At 38.3% G+C, this 23,880-nt stretch overlaps 1 protein-coding gene across 1 annotated transcript in view; it reads left to right on the top strand.

Annotated features, from left to right (window-relative positions):
• The window catches only part of LOC131941076 (hepatocyte nuclear factor 4-gamma), a 56,977-nt gene that overhangs the window by 12,172 nt on the left and 20,925 nt on the right, over nt 1-23,880 (top strand). The window lies entirely within an intron of this gene.

Below are 23,880 nucleotides of genomic sequence, written 5' to 3'. Positions count from 1 at the left end.
CTTTAACCGTATGTTTAGCCGTGTTTCTGTTTTGATTGGGAGTGTGTGTGTGGGGGGGGGGGCATTGTTCAGACCGCTCATGGCCCCAAATTATGTGGTTCTCATGGCCCCAAATTATGTGGTTCTCATGGCCCCACACATGTGATTCTTATGGTCCCACACATGTGATTCTTATGGCCCCCACACATGTGATTCTTATGGCCCCAAATTATGTGGTTCTCATGGCCCCAAATTATGTGGTTCTCATGGCCCCAAATTATGTGGTTCTCATGGCCCCAAATTATGTGGTTCTCATGGCCCCACACATGTGATTCTTATGGTCCCACACATGTGATTCTTATGGCCCCCACACATGTGATTCTTATGGCCCCAAATTATGTGGTTCTCATGGCCCCAAATTATGTGGTTCTCATGGCCCCAAATTATGTGGTTCTCATGGCCCCAAATTATGTGGTTCTCATGGCCCCAAATTATGTGGTTCTCATGGCCCCAAATTATGTGGTTCTCATGGCCCCAAATTATGTGGTTCTCATGGCCCCACACATGTGATTCTTATGGCCCCACACATGTGATTCTTATGGCCCCAAATTATGTGGTTCTCATGGCCCCAAATTATGTGGTTCTCATTGCCCCACACATGTGATTCTTATGGTCCCACACATGTGATTCTTATTGCCCCACAGATGCTAATGTGAGAGCCACTGACTTATCCAGTCAGCTAACCAAAACGTGTCCACTAGACACATTATTCCCGTGATAAAACAAAACAACCAAACGTATTGTCAGCTACCTAGCTGTCCTTGAGGTTACATGCAGTTCTGCTTTAGCATCCAATTAACGAGGCCTTATTGTTTTTAACCGTGGTCCCAGTACCAATTAATTAATTAATTAAACATCCACACGTAAACATAATATTGCCACTCATATGTTGATGTAGATTTCACTGTTCTGTTATCTGACTCTTGTTTGCATTTTGTTTGAGGACTAGACACATCTTACAGCTGGTCTGTCTCTGTCTCACTGTAAAGTATCAACACACTACTAAGACATGCTTCTGGTGCTTTGATCTCGTTCACAAACAAGAGGTTATCAACAGGTAGAACATTCCCAAGTTACACAAATAAGTTATTGTTAGAGTTACTAGTCTTATAAGTCGAAAATTCCCCACTCATTAACTACACTAATACTTGAAACATCTAGCAAACCCTATACAGTCTACACCCTTCATATACTTGGGTTTTATTTGAAGCTTCCGACTTGTTCGTTAAAACTATAGCGTTTAAAATGTTAATCATTTGTACACACTTAAGTTTGTATTAATAGCCCATATATATATATATATATATATATATATATATATATATATATATATATATATATATATATATATATATATATATATATATATATATATAAAGGATTTTGGTCCATATCTTGTTGTCATTGAGTAGTCTGACGAATGAGGGCGTCTGTCGTAAAGCTACTACAGACCCGCACCATTCGATCTGAAACCATCGATCACCGCCCGATACAATGATCGTCTAATCAGACGATTGCACGCCGGCAGCCAGCAGAAGTGAACAAAACCCGTCTAATGTGACAATCTTCGTTTATCTCAAACTTTTTTTTTTTTAAATTGCGCTAGCTGGTGACTCATATCAGTAGTGTGATAAGTCGAGAATTATGTCGCTACTGGATAAGGTACTAGGTCTTGGTTTTTTTTCTATAGAAAGCAAATTCAGACATTTCTTTTATTTTGATATCAATATTCGAAGACGATCTGGTAAAATATAGAAAACAACCTTGAAGAAGTCAAGCCTTGACAGAAAGCAAACAACACAAAGTATGTTTCTGTGGTTTAATTGATGCATTCAGGGTGCATCTTGAAGATTTAGATGTGTCTTGGAATGTAGATGTGTCTTGGAGATTTAGAAGCGTCTAGTGGTATTGTAGCGCGTCTTGGAACTGGGAATTTAGCTACATGTTGGAAGTTACGGGGCGTCATTCAAACTCACCATTGGTCACTGAATTCCCGAGACTCCATCCCCAACCAAATCTTTTACTTATACTGGGAGTAGCGTGAGCGAGGTTTTTTATTTTAAAAATTTTGACCAGATGTTGGGACATCATTTCTGGAGAAAAATGGATCCGATAAATTCCATTTGAGAATCATGTCATTATGGCAAGATATCGTGACACTATTTATGAAAAAGATGGGATCTCTTAAATTCTACGTTGAGAACCATTGTCCCGGTGACCAAATATTGTGACATCAGTTCTCACAAATATGGGATCCCTTAAATTTCCCACTTTGAGAACCGTTATCCCGGTGACCTAATATTGTGACCAGTTCTCATAACGATCGGATCCCTTAAATTTCCCACTTTGAGAACCATTGTCCCGATGACCAAATATTGTGCCATCAGTTCTCACAAATATGGGACCCCTTAAGTTTCCCACTTTGAGAACCATTCTCCCGGTGACCAGATATTGTGACTTGAATTCTCCCAGCACTGTCCTAGTTGTCCGTTACACATAAAGCGGCGTGTAGATAAATCTGACAGACCACTCAAAAGTTAACCCAGTTTTTTATACAGATAAAATAGGCCGCGTGATACAGTGTACACATAATTATGCTGAAATTATATTTTTAAAAAATTAAATTTTCAAATGATCACTGTATCAATCAATGTTGCAACTTGCAGCATAAGTTTTTTTTAATGAAGGGTCATTGTCTGATAAGAGATTTTCATTTAAATAAATCTTTTTTTTAAACGAGTCAGCTGATTCTTTCTCAAGGGCTGAGTATTTGATGCGTGTTTAATTTGCAAGCTACATAACAAAATTATCTTAATTAGCAATACAATGTCGGGTTTAATATGACCCCACAATCTCGAGTTAACGATGACATTGTTTAAAAAAATATCTGAATTGTAATACTCGCTGTATTGTTGAGATGTCGCTTGTTTGTGACACTCATAGCTGTTAGAAATTGCCTGTTTTCTGGACTTTTTCATTAGGTTTTTACATTCTAATTAGTGGATTTCTTCAGAGTAGATGTATAGTATATTTCAAATGTGGTATACTTGTAGATGGGTATTCAGGCGTTATTAGTGAAAAGCAAAATAAACAAAAATATTGTATGCAAAGTAAAAATTATTATAAAGTACATTTCTATATACTTGAAGATAGTTTTAGAGAAACCTAGCATTAAAGTACAATTTAAATGCTGTATAACAGAGTATAATTTTAGAGTAGTTAGCTGCAAACTAGTGTTTCTGTTATGAGTGAAGCTATCTCTATCAGAGGGCATTGTTCAATTTTATTTAAATACATTATAACAATTTAATTTAGAATACCTATGCAAGGTACCAGTCAATTATATTTTTAAATTAGAGGGTAGTTTTAGAGTACCGGTAGCCTAACTGTAAGGTACAATTCAAAAACTTTCTACCAGAATGTAGAGAAGCTGTAAAGTACAGAACTGAAGACAGCAACTTAAGAGAACTATCTTAACTGCCACACAAACTATCTTAACCTAGAGAAGCTTTAAAGTACAGAACTGAAGACAGCAACTTAAGAGATCTATCTTAGCAACTTAAGAGAACTTTCTTAACTGCCACACAAACTATCTTAACCTAGAGAAGCTTTAAAGTACAGAACTGAAGACAGCAACTTAAGAGAACTATCTTAGCAACTTAAGAGAACTATCTTAACTGCCACGCAAACTATCCTAGCCTAGAGAAGCTGTAAAGTACAGAACTGAAGACAGCAACTTAAGAGAACTATCTTAGCAACTTAAGAGAACTATCTTAACTGCCACACAAACTATCTTAGCCTAGAGAAGCTGTAAAGTACAGAACTGAAGACAGCAACTTAAGAGAACTATCTTAACTGCCACACAAACTATCTTAACCTAGAGAAGCTTTAAAGTACAGAACTGAAGACAGCAACTTAAGAGATCTATCTTAGCAACTTAAGAGAACTTTCTTAACTGCCACACAAACTATCTTAACCTAGAGAAGCTTTAAAGTACAGAACTGAAGACAGCAACTTAAGAGAACTATCTTAGCAACTTAAGAGAACTATCTTAACTGCCACGCAAACTATCCTAGCCTAGAGAAGCTGTAAAGTACAGAACTGAAGACAGCAACTTAAGAGAACTATCTTAGCAACTTAAGAGAACTATCTTAACTGCCACGCAAACTATCCTAGCCTAGAGAAGCTGTAAAGTACAGAACTGAAGACAGCAACTTAAGAGAACTATCTTAGCAACTTAAGAGAACTATCTTAACTGCCACGCAAACTATCCTAGCCTAGAGAAGCTGTAAAGTACAGAACTGAGCCAGCAACTTAAGAGAACTATCTTAACTGCCACACAAACTATCTTAACCTAGAGAAGCTGTAAAGTACAGAACTGAAGACAGCAACTTAAGAGAACTATCTTAACTGCCACACAAACTATCTTAACCTACTTCGTGTGTCAGCTATCGGGTCTTGCGGCAGGGAAATCAGGCCAGGCCGAGATTTACCAGGGTTTGACAATTTCAAGGTCAGACTTATCTGCTGCTGGCTTGAGTAAATATTACCAAATTATTTTTTTCTCCCTTCAAATCTCGGGTCATGGTGGTATTGGTGGCAGTGGTGTCCACGTTCTTGGTGTTGTTCTGCCGCGTAGGGGCGGTATCATGTTTTGTATAGACCAACGGAAAACAAACGCTCTTTGGTGAGGAGAAACCTAGTATAATTTTTTTTTAAAGACGGTACATTATAGAGCAAATTGGACTTTTGTAGGTCATATAGAACACAGTGGGCTTTTAGAATACAGCAAAGTGGACTATGTTAAGTCTTATAAAGCAAAGTGGGCTTTGTAAAGTATTATAGAGCGAATTGGGCTTTTGGAGGTCTTATAGAGCAAAATGGGCTTTTGGAAGTCTCAGAGCAAAGTAGGCTTTTGGAAGTCATATAGAGCAAAATGGGCTTTTAGAAGTCTCAGAGCAAAGTGGGATTTTGGAAGTTTTATATATCAAAGTGGGCTTTTTCGAAATTTTAGATAGCAGTTCGGGCTTTTGGAAAATCCATGTCGAATAGAACAGGCTCTCGAATCTGTATGAACTCAATCGTTACCCAACTATAGTCTTGAGTTCGAATCCATCGCCTTCTTAACTATCTCTTGACCATCCCGTCATATTTTGTGTGACAGTAGATTGCAGCGACTTCTACAGTGCAGTAGAACCGCCAGGTCTAGTGTCCCCCACACAGTGACATCCCACACACCGTACACTGCGGCGTTTCTCGGCTATTAACCCACTTTCTGCCGTAAATTAAGCAACTAAAACAACACCCAAGTATTCTGTTATCTCGCTATCTGCTCTACCTTGCCGGCTGCGTAAGTCAACTAAAAACTTGTGAGTCACACACAGGTCTCATCACGTTATCTGCTGTATCTGTCCCGTACGGTCGTGGTTGACGGACGTCCTCAAGAATGTGCATTGGTAACGTTTTGGACGGGTTTATTTTGACGGTGTCAGGATGGAGTTGTGGTTCTTGTCATGGAAGATAACTTGTTTGGAAGAATCTGGTCGTTTTGGATAGAGCGGTCATTAGGGGTTGTAGTGCCTTGATGGTGGTATAGAGAAAAAAAAAACTTTTAAAAATTAAAAAAATTAAACTTAAAACTTAATTTAAAACCTAAAAAGTTTAAAAAAATTGTGTTGGCAGTTTGTTCCATCTACAACAAGACCAGGCAATCGGTACACCTAATTCAACTTAGATCGATATCTTGTGATTAAACTAATTGGTCACGTGATTTTAAACTCTCTCAATCATTTTTTCTAAACATCATCATCAACCGTTATCGTAGATTTGTAACGCCGCATGTCAGAACACAACTGTTCTATCACCTAGCCCAACCAAGCGTTCCGTAGATCATTCTGGTATTGAGTGTATGTTATCATACTTAGCAATACTGACAGATTTTTGATCCCGATATCTGCACTATATTCCACCAGTAACTTGCCCCGTATTAAAACTTATTTATCTAAGCCGTGGATCTCCCGCTATCAATTTGCGTGTTTCTCGGTGGGGGTATCTGTTGAGTCGAACTCAATTTGATAGCGGACATCGCAAGTAGATAAACGTCTTGATGGCTGGACTTGTCGCTTTCTCCACGATACTCCAACTCGTATGTTCACGGCAGGCCAAGTTTTCACTCCTGTTTTTTATTTCGTGAGATGTGACCATTTCATTTGTTTCGTAAGATGTGACTATTTTATTTGTTTCGTAAGATGTGACTATTTTATTTGTTTGCAGACTTTACACGTTTATTTTCTAACCTGTGAGTTGAGAACAGTTTAATAATCGCCTCCATGGTTTCGCCTGCGCATTTTTATTCCGTGACCTTAGTGTTTGATTATTTTGTTACTTGGTGTACCTTTTTTCTCTATATTCGCGTGATAGTTCATTCCTTATTTTCCTCAAAATGTTTTATCCAGTGAATTCTCATACAAAATTTACAATAGCTCACTCGTTTGCATGGAGAAATGTTTGTTCCAGTGTAGTTCTTAAGAGAAATCTGTTGAATTTTTGGACGTTTCTGTACTTCTGTAAGTTGTTGTTGAATTGTTTGGTACAGATAGTATTATATGCTATGTGGCACTCCAGTCAAGCTGTTCCCGTATTACACGTTGGCCTAGAGCTTTCGTTAAATCATTTGTGTTGTTTTTAGTGTGAGATCTGGTATTGTTGACTGTATATCTCAGCTGATCTGTTGACTGTCTTGTTTTAACGTAAAATCTGTTGTTGACTTAGTCTTGTTTTAGTTTTGTTTTGACTAAGTCCGTCACTTGTTGTTTAGAGGCATGCCACGACGCCTAGACTTTCAATACAACAGTTAGATGATAAACAGATTTCAAAATCTCTTTAAGACGAATATACCTTCAAGCTAGGCTTTAAAAATATTGTTCGGCTCCTGAGATGGTGGTGGTAGTAAGGGGGGGTGGGGGGTGGTCTGCGAATCGTGAGTCTACTCCGTGTGACGTCCATACCTCACACATTGACTGGACAATGTGTGTGTCAATGTGCTGACCTGTGCATACGACACACATTGAGTGGACAATGTGGTTGTGTGGTAAAATGCTGACCTGTGCATACATCACACATTGACTGGACAATGTGTGTCTGTGTGGCAAAATGCTGACCTGTGCATACGTCACACATTGAGTGGAACATGTGTCTGTGTGGTAAAATGCTAACCTGTGCATACGTCACACATTGAGTGGAACATGTGTCTGTGTGGTAAAATGCTGACCTGTGCATACGTCACACATTGAGTGGACAAATGTGTCTGTGTGGTAAAATGCTGACCTTTGCATACGTCACACCTAGAGTGGACAATGTGGTTGTATGGCAATGTGCTGACCTGTGCATACGTCACAGAATGGACAATGTGTCCGTGTGGCAATGTGGCAGACTTGTAGGACCACAGCACGAATGTCTCGTAGACTGAACATGCCACACCACAATTTGAATATGACACATGTTTATTCTCTTCTCGCCCAAGGTTCCGACCTAAAATCTTTATAAAAAAACAACATCGAGGAAGTTGTTTCATACATGCCTAACGTTTGGTCTCTATTGTGCTCCTGTCACAGCAGTGGACATACAGAAGGTATATGCAGATTCTGAGAGAGTGCAGATATTTACTTCTATTCACTGCGTTACAGCTATTAGATATTAAGCGTGTCTAATCATTCTGTTACTTAAACAGTTGTGGCATAGTGCTAGTATTGACAGTCTAATATACTAGAGTTATAACTGTCATGCAGTAGGCGCTTCTAATCATTCTGTTACGTATACAGTATACAGTATAGTGGTATAGTGCTTGTATTGACTGAGTCTAGGAGAGAGTTGTACTCATTGTGTGCCACACCTGTAAGTCATACGGCGCTTCTATTCATTCTGTTACTGATACAATTGTGGCATAGTGCTAGTATTGACAGTCTAATAAACTAGAGAGTTATAACTAGAGTTATAGTAGGCGCTTCTAATCATTCTGTTACTTATACCCTGTGGCATAGTGCTAGTATTGACAGTCTAATAAACTAGAGAGTTATAACTGTCATGCAGTAGGCGCTTCTAATCATTCTTATACCCTGTGGCATAGTGCTTGTATTGACAGTCTAATATACTAGAGAGTTATATCTCTCATGCATCATTCTGTGGCATAGTGCTTGTATTGTCCGAGTCTAGGAGAGAGTTGTACTCGTTGTGTGCTACACCTGTAAGTCATAAAGTGCTACCATTCATTCTGTCACTGATACAATTAAAACGTAACCGAGGCCTATTACTGATAAACTCTAATGGAATCGAATGCTATATTTCTATATGATACTACTACATCTACAGGGGAACCGACCGCTACTTTCAAAAAGTTATCGATACAGTAATGCTATCGTTGATCTCGATACTTTAAGACGTGGTAATCAGGTGCGTTAGACAACTGGGCGAAGAGATTTCCTACAAGTGTCTACAGTGGTAAATACGGCGATAGGTTTGATAATGTAATCTGAGGATAGTGCTACGGCACGCTGTAAAAGTGCTTCATAATAGCGGTGACATTGGCTTTTGTTGAGGACATGGACGCTTCACCATGGCGTCGTTGTCCTATGGCTGAGACTATGTTTATAAGTTCATTTTGCTTTAAGCAGTTAGGATAAAACTAGATGGTTGTGTTCATTTTTTTCTGTACTTGAATTTTGTTTGGGTTAGTTTTCAAAATCTTTAGAAATAAAAAAAAGACGCAAAATGTTCTTTCTTTTGTTTTTCTAAAAGTAAGTTACATTCAAAATTTTTGTTTGTTTCTTTAGTTTTTTTTCCCCTCAATAATTAGATGTTAAATCAGTCTTGAATATAAATTTTCTTGATAATCCCATCCTCAACTTTTTAAAAGAAAACCTACTCAACCTTTGGTAGGGGAAGTTCTGCTGCTGTTTTCGCTCCTGGAGTGTCTGCAGTTTACCACCCCTTCTCTTTGATGTTAATTACCCCTGTGTAATAAAGCTAGCTATAATCTCCCTGTAATGTCGTGTTAGTTATCCCTGTTTCAGACAGTCATGCATTATCTCCCTGTAATGTCGTGTTAGTTATCCCTCTTTCAGACAGTCATGCATTATCTCCCTGTAATGTGTTAGTTATCCCTCTTTCAGACAGTCATGCATTATCTCCCTGTAATGTGTTAGTTATCCCTGTTTCAGACAGTCATGTATTATCTCCCTGTAATGTGTTAGTTATCCCTGTTTCAGACAGTCATGCATTATCTCCCTGTAATGTGTTAGTTATCCCTGTTTCAGACAGTCATGCATTATCTCCCTGTAATGTGTTAGTTATCCCTCTTTCAGACAGTCATGCATTATCTCCCTGTAATGTGTTAGTTATCCCTCTTTCAGACAGTCATGCATTATCTCCCTGTAATGTGTTAGTTATCCCTCTTTCAGACAGTCATGTATTATCTCCCTGTAATGTGTTAGTTATCCCTGTTTTAGACAGTCATGTATTATCTCCCTGTAATGTCGTGTTAGTTATCCCTGTTTTAGACAGTCATGTATTATCTCCCTGTAATGTCGTGTTAGTTATCCCTGTTTCATACAGTCATGCATTATCTCCCTGTAATGTGTTAGTTATCCCTGTTTTAGACAGTCATGTATTATCTCACTGTAATGTGTTAGTTATCCCTGTTTCAGACAGTCATGTATTATCTCCCTGTAATGTGTTAGTTATCCCTGTTTTAGATAGCCATGCATTATCTCCCTGTAATGTGTTAGTTATCCCTGTTTTAGCCAGTCATGCATTATCTCCCTGTAATGTGGCGTTCATTGATTCTGTCAGCCCAACGAGTGGCCTGTGATGTTCTAATTATTCGGTCAATTAAAACACAGCACATAAGGCGAAATGACTTATTTCATCGTTTAAGGTTTTATCTACTTTATTCCACGTGTTTAACTGTGTAAGTTGGTCTAGAGATTATTCTTCAGTTTTATTCTCGACAAAGTTATCTAGAAAAATATGAACCTGATGCAGAAATAACCTGCTGGTTTTGAAATTTTCCCTTTCGACTTTGCCTTGAGATACTTACCATGAGATATTTTATCCGTACATATTGTGTTTACAATATTTCCTTCTGACATATTATTATGTCCTGAAATATTTTGTACTGAAATATATAGTCCTAAAACATTTTGCCCTAAAATATTTTGTCCTGAAATATTTTGTCCTGAAATATTTTGTTCTAAAATATTTTGTCCTGAAATATTTTGTCCTGAAATGTGTCATATAACCATTAGACCCTGTATGTTTTTAAAACTTATTTTCCCCCAATACCACAAGCTCTGGCTACTAAAGTACATCTATAGCCCTCTCACCCATCCAAGCTAATGTAGTATCTAATTTAATGTATGCAACATCCATCCCATTATACACCGTAGAGCTGTCTACACACTTATTTTATCAAGCTTCCCCTGCTTTGAACTGCATGAATATGAAAGACAACTCGCATCATTAAAAAAAAATGTCACGGTTATCCCCCTTGTGATATTATAAATGTGCTCCCTTTTCCCGCTTGTAATTGTCATGACTGTGTTCGCGTGTTGAGGTCACAGTGCAGGCAAAAGTTAATAGGTCTGAGGCCGTTTCAATAGTTTAAACAAATATGGCACGCTTTGCTGAGTCAACTGGACGGAGCTATCAGTGGAGGTGGGGGGGGGGGGGGGTCAGATGTTTGCTCGGCTCTGGAGGTCTACTAGTTTGAATTTTTTTTTTTTAATTTTAAAACTAATACCACATCTTCTCAGTAAAGAAATTTTAGAAGTATTGTTATTTTCTTGAGTCACCTCTTTTTTTTTTGTTTTTTGTAGATCAATATCCTTAAGGTCATCGTGACCTGTGAGGTCTGAAGCCCCGCCCACTTTGTGTTTTTTACTCGTTGAAGACACAGCTCAGCTCTTTTCGGTACCCAGCATGACTTTGCCCTAACCACACCGGGTCTTCTAGTACACGACCACTAGCAGATCCCCCCACCTGTATAGAGTCCCCAACCGACCTGATTAAACAGACCCTCCCTCCACGCCCCAATAACCCTACCATTGTTACACTTAGCCTCCACGTTATTTGCCAGCCCGTTAGGTCCCTGTATCAGCTGGCTGTGTGACTGAATGAGACGTTTTTAAAACTGTAACACGTTCTGGTTTGTGACCCGGGGTGATAAGAGAGAGAGAGAGAGAAAAATAAAAACCTTGATTCACACTTAGTGGGTCGGTAGTGGTGGATCTAACCGGTGTTTTGTGCCAGTCATGGTTTCTCTATTGTGTCACATGGATTTTATGGACTCGCTCGTTTCTCATGCGTGTGTATTTATATGAGTTCGTGTTTATGTGTATATATTTATTTATATGTTGGTAGTGTATATATGTATAAATTTGCATGTGTATATATAATGGATATATGCGTGTATATATGTGTATATATGCGTGTATATATGTGTATATATGCGTGTATATATGTGTACATATACATATACATATACATATACATATACATATACATATACATATACATATACATATACATATACATATACATATACATATACATATACATATACATATACATATACATATACATATACATATACATATACATATACATATACATATACATATACATATACATATACATATACATATACATATACATATACATATACATATACATATACATATACATATACATATACATATACATATACATATACATATACATATACATATACATATACATATACATATACATATACATATACATATACATATACATGTACATGTACATGTACATGTACATTAACATGTACATGTACATGTACACGTACACGTACACGTACACGTACATACACATAACCATACACATACACACATACACATAACTATAACCATATACATACACATATATATGCGTGTGTCCGGTGAAATATGGAGGACCGTTAATCCCTGTATTATTCCTTGAAGTTGTTCCTGCCCATCATCAGGTAGATCACACCTGCCTGTCGGCAACATTCGGTGTCCATCCACTGCTTTTGGCGTGTAGTTATTTATTGATCTCTGGCCAACATGTGTTGTGGGGGGGGGGGGGGGGATATCGTCTACTTGTTATGCTTATGGTTGACCTCTTTGTATAATTAGTGTACCGTTTATACATCTTCCTTTCAAGTCCCCTTTGATCACATTAACTATACCACGTTCAACCCATTATACTTATACCAGTCAGTTGTTTATGTACCATTCTGACGAAGACGTGTGGTCGAAACATTTTCTGTGTTATTACTTTTTCGAGGATTTTATTATACTTTATTTTGTTTTGTTTTTGTTATGTTTTCCCGTCTCCATTCTGTTTTGCTATTATAGCTGAAATTGTCCTATGACTTATTGCTGGTTCTAATAAAGACCTATGGTCGAATCATCGTGCTATCTCTTAAATTAGTTTTCTAATAGATTTCCCGTTTTTAAAGATTTGACTATCCTTGTGTAAAACATAACATCGATGTATTTCTAATGTCTAGCTTGTCTGACATCCTTCTATAGTTCCACTCATGCCAGTATTTCTTATGTCTAGATTCGATGTCTTGCTTCCATAGTTCCACTCATGCCAGCAGTATAGAAAGATCTCCACCGTTCAGTGGTTGAAATTTTTTTGTTTCGTGTACCTTGTCATTTCGACACACCCCAGCTAGATGCAGGCAGCAATGTCTCTACCAGGACCGTGCACTATCTGCTTAATGCACATAGCTGATGCTTATTTTTATTTCGTTGGTTGGACAGTTTTCGTTCCAGTTTTTAATTGCTTTGGGCTTGAATTTAACAATACAGTCCATAGTTTCGTTTCTTGGTTAATTAAAAGTTTCTAAATAGTTAATTTAAAAGTTTTCTAATTAGAGTTATCCACGTTCTTTACTATACATTGTAATGTCATTATTTCCTCCATGTGGAATTTGATTACGAATTCCTGTTTGCTAATTCTTGATTACAAATTCTTGATTACAAATTCTTGATCACAAATTCTTGATAATATTATTTCGGTCATAGAGGTCACGGGGTGCTCTGTTTTTGATGGGTGTAGTGCTGAGTTAAAAACAAACAGGTGAATGTGTTCAATCAAAGTGTGGTGAATTAGACCACTTGTGCGCTAAGCTTAAGACATGAACTGGTAACATTGTAAAAACAAAGTGTTGTGAATTATACCACTTGTGCGCTGAGTTAAAGACATGAACTGGTGACATTGTAAAAACAAAGTGTTGTGAATTATACCACTTGTGCGCTTAGTGAGAGACATGAACTGGTGACATTGTAAAAACAAAGTGTTGTGAATTACACCACTTGCGCGCTGAAACTTTGGGCTAACATCCATCAAAAACCCAACCGGAATTAATGTGAAACGAAAAAAAAAAATCAACCAGCCAGAGATTCTACTCATGCCTCTGTTCGATTCTGTTGTTCTGACGGAGGTGAGCGACCTGGGGGAGGTCGACCTGGCCTGCGGCATGAACTCCCTGTTCGAGGACGGCATCTCCGTGCTGCACGGCACCGTCTTCGGCTCCCCCAAGCGGGAGGCGGAGGAGGCCATCGACGACTACGAGGAGGAGGACGAGAGCAGCCCCAGCTCCCGGGAGCTGGTGGAAAACGGCTTCGGCCTGGGCCTGGACCTCAGCTTCGGCTTCTCGGAGCGCATGAACGTCGGTATCACGGCCGATAAGTGCTGCTCCACCATCGAGTCGGACTACGGTGAGTTGGCTTACATGTATGCTGGGTACACACTTTAGCTGAGTTGACTCCAGGACCCCCCTTCTTATCAATCCTATCCCAAAATCACCTTATCGTCAAATCTCATATCCATTTTATACTGATTTCTTAATATCCCGATATCTCAATATCCCGATTACGCCATTTCCCAATGCTGCTATATTCCAATGTCACAATTTCCCAATTCCATCATATCGAAAATTCTTTCTTATCCCTATTCCGTCATATTACTTTTCCGTAATATCCCAATTCCGTCATATCCCAATTCCGTCATATTCTAATTCCGTCATATTCATTCTCCGTCATATCCCAATTCTGCAATATCGAAAATTCCATCTGAACCCAATTCCATAATATCCCTATTCCGTATTCCTATTCCGTCATTTCCCAGTTCCGTCATATCCCAATTTCGTAATATATCCCTACTCCGCCATATCCTAATTCTCCCATATCAAAAATTCCATTTTATTCCGTTCCGTCATATCCCAATAACGTAATATCCCAATTCCACCATATTCCTGTTCCGTTATCTCCCAGTTCCGTAAAATCTCAGATCCGTCATATCCCTATTCCGCCTTATCCTAATTCCGCCGCCGTACCCCAACTCCGTACTACCCAGTCCCCAGCCTTTCCTGCACCAAACATTGAACTAACTCCACCAAAAAGGTCTCACGCACTCAAGTTTGACGACCCCATTACGTCTCTATTTACAACCTAGTCTCATACATTCACTGCTGAGACGTGTGTCTTTGACATAGACTTTGGACTTTAGACATGGTGTGGTGTGCAGTAAATCTCTCTGGTGTTTACAATCAGACTTGCTGAATTCAACATTTCATACCTACACAATTGGCATGTTATAAAAATGTTCAATTTGACTTTTAAAAACATAAACGAATCCTATTTCAAACTAGACAACTGTTTTGATACTAACATTATTTTTAATTATTTACTGTTCTTTAAAACTTTAAACTAATATTAATAGATTGTATTATAGTAATATAGTTTCTGTATTGGTGTTGCTTTGTTACCCCCCCCCCCCCACTATCTTCCATATATGAGAGAAACTCTAAACAAAACACCGATGTTGTCGTGTGCTGCAGTATGCCCTATACACACCAATGCATACACACACATCATTACGTCACTGGCATAACTGCCACACATGCACTCACCATACACACTACTATCACACACACACACACACTGTTACAACAACGCGCGTACTATGTCGTTCTCCCTCACACTACTATCACACACATCCCACTTCATACCATACACATACACCCTGTCAACACACACACACACACACGCTGTGCTAATCTGACAGAAACTAACTTAATAAATCTTCAAATCCTGACTACCTCAACTACCTGGGCTTACCGTCCAGTTCTTTGACCCATATACAGCCTGTTGATACCAGTTCCAGACAATTGACTTTATCTTTACTTCAATAGCCCCCCCCCCCTCCCCCACCCCACCTGTTAGAGTCTGTATGGACTAAACAGCCCAGTACCACTACGTGTATGATAATGTCAAGTTGTTCTCTCTCTTGTACAGCTACAGCATGGGACTGGCCACGCCTCTAGTACACTATATAGTCCGTCACCAACTCTCTTGTACAACTACATGGGTCATGCCACGCCTCTAGTACACTATATAGTCAGTCACCAACTCTCTTGTACAACTACACCATGGGTCATGCCACGCCTCTAGTACACTATATAGTCAGTCACCAACTCAACATATTTAATACTATCCTACACTGTACACAATCATTGTGAAGCTTTGATTACCTCACAGTGTCTTGCAAAATCTATAGAGTAATTGAAGTGAGTTCTGATATAAATACAACTTAATATTTTTCATACATCTTTTCTGTAAAATATGTTACTAAAACGATTTATATGTTGCACACTATTGTCAGTAAACTTGTTTGAGTGCAGAACTTAGTCAAGTTTGTAAAAAAAAATATTTTCTAACGTAAATGGACAAGGGAGGCTTACGCTGCAGACCATTGGTTATCCTTTGTGACTTAACACATTATTTATGATCAAATATTTAAGGAACCAAAACAAAAGCAAAAACAAAAGCAGAAATTAAAAACAGTTTTTACACTTCTTTCGTACCAGTAGTCTTATTGTTCACGAAAAAAAGCAGCTTATTCATATATTGCTGACTTATTCATATATTGCTGACTTATTCATATATTGCTGACTTATTCATATATTGCTGACTTATTCATATATTGCTGACTTATGCGCCACGTTAACAAGGGAAACTACTCCCCCGTCGTGTCGTTAAATAATTAACATTGTAACTTCTCTTTAATTATGTTGACTGCGGTCCTCAATCACTTATTTTACCCAAAAACTCGAATAATAATTGGATGAACTGTTTGGTACACTTTGTAAAAAAGAATAATTCGCCTTTTTTTGTTTAATAAAATTTTTAAAAAATTATTATGCGAACAGTGCACGTCAACATATTGGAAATAACAAAAAGGTTCTTTTCACGTAACACGGCTGACATGAGACTATTGCGAGTTGTCCAGCATAGATCTATGTCGAGTACTTGTCTCCCCTGTAACCAAGGTTTCTTTTTGTTTCAGACTCGGACAGTGGTGGCACCAGAAGACGGCGTTCTGGAGCATCTTCTGGAGCATCATCTAGTAAGTTTTTATTAGTAGGCCTAAGTTTTCTTTCGGTTTTTTCCATCGAGTAAGTTTTGTATCGTATTTTTATTCGTTTCCTTTCGTATTAGATTTTTGTATTTTATGTCTTGAAGTTAAACACAGCAGGACTAGTTAAGTCATTATTTATTTGTTATCAATAAGCTGAATACATGATGTATGGGCAAGGTGCCAAACAAGCGTAAACAAGGATCATTTAGTGCTGTTTAAAGAGATATAACTCTGTCTAACTCTACTTTCTATTAATTTATCCACTTACCCCCCTTTGTCCTTGTATTTTTTACCTTCCCCAAAGGGGGCCCTCTGAGCGTATTATTTATTAAGAAAAGAAAGACTCAACTGAAAACCTTGAAATATAGGTCAAGGGGGCTACTTAAATTGTACCAACATTTTTCTCAAAAATCAACAACAAAAAAAAAAACCAACAAAAATCAACACAAAACAACCTTGATATTAGTTGATTCGTCACTGTCTGTCGTGTGACCTTGACACCATCGAGAGATGTTTGTAAGCTCTTACGTCACCGTCTCGTCATTTCCTCGTCTTAGTCGTAGCTCCACTTGCTGACTGTCACCAGCCGTAGCGTGTCCATTTTCCCTCATGTGTTTAATACACTCGTTTTTGGTACTGTTCTTTTTTAGTCATTGAAAAAATAACATACATATAGGTTTAGCGACTTAAATGTATTTTTAACAGAGCATATTCGTGAAATAGTTAATTACTGTGATGCCCTTTCTAGTCCCACTTGTCTATTTTGTGGTCGGTTTGTCAAGCGGTGAATCACGAGATTGCTCATCCTAAAGTCAAACGGGCCTTTCCGAGTCGGCTCAGCTCTTATGGGTACCCGGCATCAAGTGAAGTAAATAACTAAACTCCCAAGTTGTCGTGGTTGCTATAAACTGTGGTTTGAAGTACAGTTTGACTTACAACCTCAATACTTCAAAAAAAAATTTTTGTACCACCGCCCCCCCTTATCTCTCCCCCCCCCCCCCCTTATCTCCCCCCCCCCCCTATTTCCCTCCCACCCCCGTTTCCAACATTCACCCCCATACATACGTACATTCTACACCTACAAGCGTTTCATTCTTTCTCGACCTGTTTTTTTTTTTTACAAATATCTGTCTCTCTCAAACACGAGTTCCACAACAACCTTAACATTGGTGCATATCTGCAATTTTTACTCTCTGATGCAATACAATGCAGTGTATAAACCTTGTAGACCTACACCTATAATAAACATGCTACACTCGACAACTTTGTCGTGTAAAAAAAACACCTATAATAAACTTGCTACATTTGACAAGTCTAAAAAACATCGTGGGCCTACACCTATTATTAACTTGCTACACTCGACAAGTAAAAAAAAAACTTATTCACATCTAACAAGTTTACTATAGGCATACAACACATACTGACAAACTATTCACGCTAACACTACTGTGCTGTATAAAACCTGTCCTCCTATACATTGTTATTGTTATCATTACAGTAACTTATCTATGTTATCATAACAGTAACTTCAGTAACTTATCTATCGCAGTCTCTTCAAACGGACATAACTCCTATCGCTGTTTGCACACTCTCATCATGAAATTGTCCATATCACTGCGTTACATCCCCTTGTCCAATCCTAGCCGTATACTTGAGCGTAGAGTAAGTTTTGCAACAGCCCTATGTTAAATCCTGACCGTCGTTATCAAACTTTAACACTTCGCTATATATGTGCAATATGCGGGTTAGGTTTTGTAGGGCTCTATTACATTGGGTTAGGTTTTGTAGTGTTCTCGTACTTTGCCTTGGTGTCACCCCCCCCCCCCTAAATGGTGTCACCCGGTGCGGCCCGCACCCCCCGCCCCGCCCTCGCTACGCCTATGAGGTTGGGTTAGGTTTAGTAGTTTTCTAATATTGGGTTAAGTTTAGTAGTGTTCGAATATTGGGTTAGGCTTAGTAGTATTCTAATATTGGTTTAGGTTTAGTAGTGTTCGAATATTGGGTTAGGTTTAGTAGTATTCTAATATTGGTTTAGGTTTAGTAGAGTTCTAATATTGGTTTAGGTTTAGTAGAGTTCTAATATTGGGTTAAGTTTAGTAGTGTTCTAATATTGGGTTAAGTTTAGTAGTTTTCTAATATTGGGTTAAGTTTAGTAGTTTTCTAATATTGGGTTAAGTTTAGTAGTGTTCTAATATTGGGTTAAGTTTAGTAGTGTTCGAATATTAGGTAAGGATTTAGTAGTGCTCTAATATTGGTTTAGGTTTAGTAGTGTTCTAATATTGGGTTAGGTTTAGTAGAGTTCTAATATTGGGTTAGGTTTAGTAGTGCTCTAATATTGGGTTAGGTTTAGTAGTGTTCTAATATTGGGTTAGGTTTAGTAGTGCTCTAATATTGGGTTAGGTTTAGTAGTGTTCTAATATTGGGTTAGGTTTAGTAGTGTTCTAATATTGGGTTAGGTTTAGTAGTGTTCTAATATTGGGTTAGGTTTAGTAGTGCTCTAATATTGGGTTAGGTTTAGTAGTGTTCTAATATTGGGTTAGGTTTAGTAGTGTTCTAATATTGGGTTAGGTTTAGTAGTGCTCTAATATTGGTTTAGGTTTAGTAGTGCTCTAATATTGGTTTAGGTTTAGTAGTGCTCTAATATTGGGTTAGGTTTAGTAGTGCTCTAATATTGGGTTAGGTTTAGTAGTGCTCTAATATTGTGTTAGGTTTAGTAGTGCTCTAATATTGGGTTAAGTTTAGTAGTGTCCGAATATTGGGTTAGGTTTAGTAGTGTTCTGTTTTGTTGTGCTAGAACTATAGTGCTCTAATATGTTGGATTAAGTTGTGCCCTTTTATGTTGTTAACTTTATAGTGCTCTGGTGTGCTGGGTTAGGTTTAGTAGTGTTCTGATATGTTGGGATATATTGGATGAGGTTTAGTAGTGTTCTGATATGTTGGGATATATTGGATGAGGTTTAGTAGTGTTCTGATATGTTGGGATATATTGGATGAGGTTCAGTAGAGCTCTGATAGTAACATCACCGTGGTGGTATCTGGAAAAGATAACCAATCAGATCCTTCGAGACACTCGACTCGTCTAAGTGCACGCGTTCGATTGGCTGCTTTATCTCTGTCTCGCCCGGGCCTGTTGGCTTTCACTCAAGTGCTGGTCATCTTAGTCACGTGGTCATTGGACTGATTGGTTGATTGATAGCCTGTACCAAGTCATCGATTCGGATCAATCTATAAATAGACTATTGATTATCAGACAAAAAATTTTAAGAAAATCTTCATGGGGAAAGTATCGAAAAATCCAAACAAAAAAAAAAGCCGTCAAAGTTAGAACAAGTAGATTGGTAGGAAGCTGACGTTGTTACTGAAGTATCAATATTGACAGGGGGTGGTAGTTCAACGTTTAACGCCACAAGTAGACACAAGCAGCAGTGGATTGGCTGTGTACAAGGAGCGCTTGGAAATTTTTATGTTGCATTTTTTTTTCTCTTTTTAAAACCGGAACTTCCGCCTTAGCATGATGGGTATCTAATGATAAAAAGGAGAATTACCAACAAATTATTTTTAAAAATTGAACCACTAATAGGACTATTACAACACCTTTCCTGGGGACCCACCGGAATATTTCCCAGTAGACTGGCGCGCCATTCCACCTCTGGACACAGCCAGCCCCCCACTCCCACCCCTAACCCTAGTCCTTATAACATCCTCTCCTATAACCCCAATCCTTGTATCCACTTGCCTGAGATAATTAACTACCGTATTTTCCCCAAAAAGTTCCCTCTAGTCTTGACCGCTCACCTATTGTATAGAAATTCCCGGAGAATATGTTTTTTTTTCACGGATTGATTTTACAAATTTTCAAGTGGAAATCAAGTAGTTATTTCTTGTTTTTATACAAAATTTTAGTCACTCTATTACGTAGTGATTTGATAAGCGTGTGTGTGTGTATTAATGTATAGGCATATATATATATATATATATATATATATATATATATATATATATATATATATATATATATATATATATATATATATATACAGTGGCGTAGCGAGGTCGGGTGTCACCCGGTGCGGCACTTAATGGTGTCACCCCCCCAGAGGCATAGAGACCCTTCCCAGGGACAAAGTTTCAAGTTTTCGATTTGCACCCCCCCCCCCCCCTCAAACTTTCGATTTGCACCCCCCCCCCCCCTCAAACTTTCGATTTGCACACCCCCCCCCTCAAACTTTCAATTTACACCCCCCTCAACCTTTCAATTTATTTTTCCAACCCATTTTGGCGCCCCCTAAGGTCGGCGCCCGGGGACATATGTCCCCCCCCCCCCCTCGCTACACTACTGTCTGTTACTGTTAGATCTTGTGGTGAGCTGACCCACAGTGCCAACATTTTCTCTTTCACTGCGTACACGGGTAGAAAATACCATTTCATAGACTGACGGCCAATCTCCATCCATCCTTCCCCCTCATCCCTCGTCCGATTTTAATCATAGGAAGGTCATCCCAATATAAGTGCATAGGTTATAAAAATAAATGTTTCTAACCCATCAAAGTTGAATTCAACACTTGAGTTGTAATTGTTCTTGGAGACTAGGCGTTGACCCTACTTTGAACAAGGAAGATGAAACACAACAAAGGAAACCAGAGATATCGAAACTTGGATCATCGTACACTTGAAACTGATTTCCACTTGCGTATGGCATTGGTGATACGAAGCTCCAAGATCTGCAGTTGTACAATCACTTGACTCGAGAGCCCTCTTCTGTGTTACGAAGGTTGGAACATGCTTGGCTGATCTTCTTCAATTTTTTTTTTTTTAATATTTTCAGGATGAAATATTTATTGGGTTTAAAGAATGTTTTTCAAAAAAGTGTAGCGAAATTGTCCTTGACTTAGTTGTAATATTTTTTTCTTCTCGTAACCGGTTAGTGGCAGAGCTTATGTAACTTTTACACGAAAAAAATATTACATCCGAGTCAAGGACAATTTCGGTTATGATTTTTTTTTTATGTCGTGTCTGTTTATTATTAGGGTCCAAGTGTTTGGAGATCATTCAAGTTGTTCACCCTAATATGCTACTTTTGCTTGACCAAAGTAGGAAAATGTTAATTTCCTAAAAAAAAAATGACGTTGTGAAATTCTTTGTTGCTACGCGTGTCTGAATTGCTTTAGAACTCTCTAAACATAAATTTTTCGTTAGGTAAAACTGACGCTGTTTTCGTTATGTTGATTTAGACTTCAAACAATGGTTTCAAATATTACATGTAAATTCACTCCTGTTGTAGTTTATTTGTTAGAAATGTTGCCATGCGACGCCTTCATTCCCCGCTAATGTGGCATAATGTGCTTCATAGTATTATATTTATCAATAGCTGGTGCTCCCCATAATTCTCTTTCTAAATATCCCTTTCTCCTATTGTTAGTACTCCCATAATTTGGCTTCCCTTGCTGATGGTATCCCACACATTGTTTATGTTATGTCCCTGTATTAGCTAACTTCACCACCACCAAGATGATCTACAACCACAATTTATCGTATGTCCCTGTATTAGCTAACTTCACCACCACCAAGATAATCTACAACCACAATTTATCGTATGTCCCTGTATTAGCTAACTTCACCACCACCAAGATGATCTACAACCACAATTATATCGTATGTCCCTGTATTAGCTAACTTCACCACCACCAAGATGATCTACAACCACAATTATATCGTATGTCCCTGTATTAGCTAACTTCACCACCACCAAGATGATCTACAACCACAATTATATCGTATGTCCCTGTATTAGCTAACTTCACCACCACCAAGATGATCTACAACCACAATTTATCGTATGTCCCTGTATTAGCTAACTTCACCACCACCAAGATGATCTACAACCACAATTTATCGTATGTCCCTGTATTAGCTAACTTCACCACCACCAAGATGATCTACAACCACAATTTATCGTATGTCCCTGTATTAGCTAACTTCACCACCACCAAGATAATCTACAACCACAATTTATCGTATGTCCCTGTATTAGCTAACTTCACCACCACCAAGATGATCTACAACCACAATTATATCGTATGTCCCTGTATTAGCTAACTTCACCACCACCAAGATGATCTACAACCACAATTATATCGTATGTCCCTGTATTAGCTAACTTCACCACCACCAAGATGATCTACAACCACAATTTATCGTATGTCCCTGTATTAGCTAACTTCACTACCACCAAGATGATCTACAACCACAATTTATCGTATGTCCCTGAATTAGCTAACTTCACCACCACCAAGATGATCTACAACCACAATTATATCGTATGTCCCTGTATTAGCTAACTTCACCACCACCAAGATGATCTACAACCACAATTTATCGTATGTCCCTGTATTAGCTAACTTCACTACCACCAAGATGATCTACAACCACAATTTATCGTATGTCCCTGAATTAGCTAACTTCACCACCACCAAGATGATCTACAACCACAATTATATCGTATGTCCCTGTATTATCTAACTTCACCACCACCAAGATGATCTACAACCACAATTTTGTCGTATGTCCCTGTATTAGCTAACTTCACCACCACCAAGATGATCTACAACCACAATTATATCGTATGTCCCTGTATTAGCTAACTTCACCACCACCAAGATAATCTACAACCACAATTTATCGTATGTCCCTGTATTAGCTAACTTCACCACCACCAAGATGATCTACAACCACAATTTATCGTATGTCCCTGAATTAGCTAACTTCACCACCACCAAGATGATCTACAACCACAATTATATCGTATGTCCCTGTATTAACTAACTTCACCACCACCAAGATGATCTACAACCACAATTTTGTCGTACTGCTTGTTTGGACATAACGAAGTTGGGCATGGATGTACTGACAATATGTCTGACTCATAATTAGATACAATCGTTCATCGACACTGGGTTATCTCCCCTGTCTAAAAAATTAAATTGATCTTTCTTTTAAATTAATTTTAATGATAAATTTTATATAGGCCTCTAATTATATTGGAGATATAATGATCTTTCTTCTGTCATCGGCAACGATTTATCGGGATACTTTGAAAAAAGTCGCTGCATTTGAAGTGGGTCACAATTGAGTTACAAGATCTGACCACAAACCGGTGGTCTTGACTTTGTGAGCTATGTCAAAGCTTGTAATATTTGACCTCACGGCATAGCTACTGCACAGATCAAAGTCAGAAAGGAGCGGAACTATAACGTAATATTACATTGTCAAAGTAAGGATTGGTAGCACATTACTCCAAGATAAGAGGCCTCAGCTGTTACCTTGACCTTTGATAGTGATCCACACAACGGCCGT

This window comes from Physella acuta, unplaced genomic scaffold, assembly GCF_028476545.2.
Source record: "Physella acuta isolate Inbredline_101_S28 unplaced genomic scaffold, ASM2847654v3 ptg000345l, whole genome shotgun sequence".
NCBI lineage: Eukaryota > Metazoa > Mollusca > Gastropoda > Physidae > Physella > Physella acuta.
This window is presented reverse-complemented; position numbering and strand designations above follow the sequence as displayed.